Source organism: Lobosporangium transversale (assembly GCF_002105155.1).
Source record: "Lobosporangium transversale strain NRRL 3116 chromosome Unknown BCR41scaffold_38, whole genome shotgun sequence".
In the NCBI taxonomy this organism is placed as follows: domain Eukaryota; kingdom Fungi; phylum Mortierellomycota; class Mortierellomycetes; order Mortierellales; family Mortierellaceae; genus Lobosporangium; species Lobosporangium transversale.
Window position 1 is genome coordinate 419,778 of NW_019029016.1, and position 6,000 is coordinate 425,777.

The window sequence follows — 6,000 nt, forward strand, 5'->3', positions numbered from 1 at the left end:
CAAAAAAAGAAGAAAAATTGTCTTTTTCAACCTGTCACATGACAAGTCTTCACCCTCTTGTACTTATGGAGGGCCTTTCTCAGCTGGATTTCTAAAATGGTGGCAACACTCCATTATCATGACTGTGGTTATAGCTTCTTCTGTCTCTCTTTTTTTTCCTTTCCGCGTCTTACGCATGCGCCATCAAGCGTCGCATAACCACTCCGAATTTATGCATGCTTATATATCCAAAAAAAACCCCTTAGTGCATGTTACCCGTATAGGCACATTTTCTATAAAATCAAACCCTTGTTTTAGAAATCAGTTGTAATAAAAAAACAACACCTCGTAACCAAAAAAAAAAGTTTGTTATTTGATGGAAGCTTTTAGATTGCTGGAGGGATTTCGTGTTGCTGAGGGATAGCAATAGAAACGATTTTCACATAATAATCTTGCCAATAAAAAAAGGGTTGTCAAATAATAGTGAGCTTGGGGTTGTCAAATTAGATATTTTACTATTCGGCAACCCGGGTTGTCACGCAAAGAAAAAAAATTGAGAAAATAATTAAGGGGGGGGTTGTCAAATAGATTAATTCCGAAAATAATGTCCTTCATTCCAAACGTGATAACCGAATTGATTATCACAATTATCCAAACATCGTGGCTTTATTAACAACATTGATGACCAATTTGAGTGACCTGACATACATATTATCCTATCCATTAGCGTTTCTTTCTTTTTTTTTTTTTTTTTTTTTTTTCACCATAACTGTACTATTATAGGCCTATAGATTGATCTCTCTGTTGAGACACCTTGGAAAAAAGGTATGGTGCATTTCAGTACTAATGCAATAAATTGCACTTTTGGACATTCATTCCTCATTCTCCTTTTTCTTTCTAATGATCTTCCATGTCATCGCTGTTTCTCATTCGTATTTGTCTCACCTCCATGGACTGTCATCACCATCCTCATCAATGACGCAATTAGCATTTAATCGCAATTTGTATAGTCATGTCTCATTGCATCAGTTGCAGAAAAAAGTACATGTCAGGTTTGTCCATCCCTTACTTCTCACTTTTTCTTTATTCTTTCTCTATAGCGCTATCACCGCTGATACACCAGGCGACACTCTACATATCTGTCATATCTTTATTAAAACATGAGGTCACTGTCCAAATCAATTGTCCAAAATGCAACTGCTCAGCTTCTTCAGGGAAAGTCATGCTGGGAAGTGGCAAGGAGCTTTGGGATATCCGTTACCTCAGTTCAAAGGATTAGGAAAAGAAGTAAAGAAGATATTCCAAAGTTGAAAGGGGGCCAACCTTGCAAAGTCACCAAGGAAACAAAACGGCTCTTATCGAGATATTTCGACATGGGTGTATTGGAGACTCTCGAAAATGGCCAGCAACTAGTCCAATCGAGGGATGGAGTGCAGGTTTCTAAAACGAGCATCTGGAGGTACCTCATGGAGGATGATATGAAGGCATATGTTAAACAGAAGCAGCCTGATCTGAAGAAGGAACATATCCTTGCTCGATATAATTTTGCAAAGGATCACTTGAACTGGACTATAGACGACTGGAAGAATGTCATGTTCTCAGATGAGACCATATTCAGCAGGGTTAGGTCCTGTGGAAGAAAGTTCTATTACAAACATCGAGGAGACAAAACTCTACGAGCACATCATATCAAAAAGACAAGGCAAGGCGGTGGAGGCAAAATGATGTTCTGGGGTTGTATCACATACTACGGACCAGGCGATGGCTGTTGGCTCCCAGGAAAGGTTGATTCGGTAACCTACGTCGATGTCCTCAAGGATTATATTTTTAAATCCCGGGATTACTATTCAATGGATAAGCACAAATTCATATATCAGCAAGACAATGCTAGGATCCATACTGCAAAAATTGCAATGGACTATATCAAAAAGTCTAAGATAGCTCTCATGGAATGGCCAGCAAACTCTCCTGACATCAACCTAACAGAAAAAGTATGGGCATATATGAAGATGAAGTTGGATCAATATCCAGACAAGCCAAAGAATATGGAGGCCCTTTGGGATCGGGTTCAAGACGTATGGGCACAAATCCCTCCTGAATTCTTGGAACAGCTATATTGTGACATGCCAAAGAGGATGAGGGAGTTATATAAGGCAAAAGGAGGAAACATCATTAAGACAGAAGAGAAGTAACCGAAATAAAGAGAACAGGAAGTTAAAAATTAACTTAACAGATGCAATAAGGTATTGAAAGCAAATTGCGATTAAATGCTAATTGCGACATTGATGAGGATGGTGATGACAGTCCATGGAGGTGAGACAAATACGAATGAGAAACAGCGATGACATGGAAGATCATTAGAAAGAAAAAGGAGAATGAGGAATGAATGTCCAAAAGTGCAATTTATTGCATTAGTACTGAAATGCACCATAGCAAATCAACTAAAACTTTTTACAATACAACTCTGAACCAGGGCTATGAACTAAATCGCTCATACCACTTCGCAATTCAAACCACCACTCTCCTATTCGAACCATTCGAACCATTCGACACTCGAACCATTCGAACCATTCGAACCAGTCGACACTCGAACCATTCGAACCAGTCGACACTCGAACCATTCGAACCAGTCGACACTCGAACCATTCGAACCATTAGACACTCGAACTATTCGAATAATTCGCGTCATTCGAACCATTCGAACCATTCGAATCGAATAGGAGCACTGGTAGAGAGGGCCTGATTAAAAGCAGTAGCTATGGCTTCGCTAATGTTCAGAGGAAGATCGATGGACGAAAGAGCGTTATTCAAGTGTTCCATGGCGAGGGTGAAATTGAATGGTAATTGTAGTTCTCTGGGTGTGGTCGTGGCTTCCTTTGATACCAATGCAAAAGTCAAGGTTGTGTTCTAGGGGAATCTAAGGGTACAAAAAAGGTGTCGTTATTCAGGGGAATTGCGCTAGGGAACTATGGTGCGTGCCAAAACTGATGCATTTTTTAACATTCATTCCTCATTCTCCTTTTCCTTTCTAATGATCTTCCCTACCATCACCGCTTCTCATTCTCATTTGTCTCACCTTCGTAGACTGTCATCGCTGTTCTCATCAATGACGCAATTAGCGAATAATCGCCATTTGTATAGTCATGTCTCATTGCATCAGTTTTGGTAAAAAGTACATGTCAGGTTTGTCCATCCCTTACTTCTTTCTTATTCTTTATTCTTTCTTTATAGCACCATCACCACTGATACACCAAGCGACACTCTACATATCTGCCATATCTTTATCATAACATGAAATCATTATCCAAATCAACTATCCAAAATGCAACTGCTCTACTTCATTAGGGAAAGTCTTCCAGAGAAGTGTCAAAGAGTTTAGGGATATCTGTTGCCTCAGCTCAAAGGATTAGGAAAAGAGGCAAAGAAAGTATTCCAGTGCTGAGAGGGGGCCGACCCTGCAAAGTTACTAAGAAAACGAAACAGCTTTTATCAAGATTTTTTGACATGGGTGTATTGGAGACCCTAAAAGATGGCCAACAACTTGTTCAATTGAGGGAAGGAGTGCAGGTTAGTAAATCGAGCATCAGGAGGTTCCTTATGCAGGATGATATGGGGGCATATGTAAAACAGAAGCAGCCTGATCTGACGAAGAAGCAAATCTATGCTCGATATAATTTTGCAAAGGATCACTTGGACTGGACTCTAGAAGACTGGAAGAACGTCATGTTCTCAGATGAGACCATCTTTAGCAGAGTTGGGTCCTGCGGAAGAAAGTACTACTACAAGCATCGATGGGATAAAACTCTACGAGCACATCATATCAAAAAGACAAGGCAAGGTGGCGGAGGGAAAATGATGTTCTGGGGTTGTATAACTTACTACGGACCAGGCGATGGCTGCTGGCTCCAAGAGAAGGTGGATTCGGTAACATACGTCGACGTTCTCAAGGATTATATCTTTAAGTCCAGGGATTACTACTTGATGGATAAGGACAAATTTATATTTCAGCAGGACAATGCTAGGATTCATACCGGAAGAATAGCAATGACCTATATCCAAAAGTCTAAGATACCTCTCATGGAATGGCCAGCAAACTCTCCTGACATCAACCCAATAGAAAACATATGGGTATACATGAAGGTGCAGTTGGATCATTATCCAGACAAGGCAAAGAATATGGAGGATCTCTGGGAGAGAGTCCAAGACGTATGGACACATATCCCTCCTGAATTCTTACACAAACTATACTGCGGTATGCCGAAGAGGATGAGGGAGTTATATAAGGCTAAAGGAGGGAACATCGTTAGGGGAAAGGAGAAGTAACAGGAATAAATAAAAACAAGAAGTTGTTAATTGCCATAATAGATGCAATGAGATGCTGAAAGCAAATTGCAATTAAATGCTAATTAGGCCACTGATGGCGATGACGATGAGACTCCATGGAGGTGAGACAAATGAGAATGAGAAACGGTGGTGGCAGGGAAGATCATAAAGAGGAAGAAGGAGAATGAGGAATGAATGTTGAAAAATGCAATTTATTGCATCAGTTTTGGCACGCACTATAGATAGAAGAGTGGGCCTATTTATACTAGCTAATGTCCTGCTGCAAGGAATGCTTTAGAAAATTAGGTGAAATACTATGTTGTACAAAATTATTATAGTAATTTCGCTTGCAAATATAGCCCCTAAGCTTTCCTTGACCCCTGTTCCTGTTCCTATATTTCCTATTCCCTTACCTATACAGTCTGGAAAAGGTCATTCTGCCTTGCCCTAAGCCTAGGTTCTCGACAATGGCTCACATAAGAATAAAGATCAATGTTCACCGAATAGGCACCTGTAAAACTGAATCAATGACTTCAATGAACAGAAAGTCATTAGCTTTCCAAATGGGAGAAGCCAAGGTCACAACGCATAACTCTGACGGAGCAGAAGACGGGAGCTTTTATAAAGCAATGTATGAGTGTTATATGCATTTACGGTTTCTAGGAATGAAACAAAAGAAATGTACAGCGGAATGAATCATTGATTCAGCGTGCATATTAGGGTAAGATAGCCTGTCTTTTAAGCGCTACCTAAGTCTGATTAAGTTACTTAGACTTTTACAATTTTACCGCTACAAGGTAGTCCTAGCTCTAATAAGTTGTTGAAGACGCCCATAAATAGTTACCCTAAGTCGGAAAAGCTTGTCTGAGTTCTAATAAAATACTCCAAGCAGAACTTGAAAAAGATTTCTTAAGTGGAATAAGTTAGATTGAGTGCCAATTAGGTACCTAGGGGGATACAGTGGCTTCCAATATTGTCCAAGTGTTTCATTCTTCCAAGGGAAAACTGTAAGTGTTCAAAAGTGAGCAGCGCTTGTCCCCTTGGATCCTAGATGGGAGCAACCTGGAAGACATATTTTATTTGCTCAAAACCTATTAGCGCTCCTGCTTGTTTCTGATAGCTTTTCATTACTTTGAAATTTTCCTCTCATTTGGACAATTTTTTAACCATCGTTTTTTTTCACCTACAGTGGTCATCAAAAGTCATTCAATGATTTTGAATTTTTAACATTCTCATTCCTTTTCTTCATTCTCATCTAGCATGTGGCTAGTATATTTGGGGTAGTGCATTTGTTCCCCACACCTCATGATTACTTTCATGTCTCATTCCCAATTATGACTTCATTGTGAAATAAAACCAATTTCAATTTGACCTGCCTATTGAATGACTTCTGCTGAATTTCAATGTTGATTGCAAAAAAAACTTTTTCACTTCTCTTTTTTCTACCAAGGTTACCTTCAGCTATATCTTCTTACACCTCTACTTACAATTAACATTCCACATCGTTTAGTATTTATTATGAGGACGCTTTCTATGGAAAAGGTACACAATGCTCAGGCCTTACTTCGACAAGGGAAGTCTACAAGCGAAGTGGCAAGGAAACTTGGTATCTCTATTCCATCGGCAATAAGGATCAGGAGGGACGTCAAGGACAATATTCCTAAACCCAGAATGGGCAGACCCTCATTGGTTTCCCCT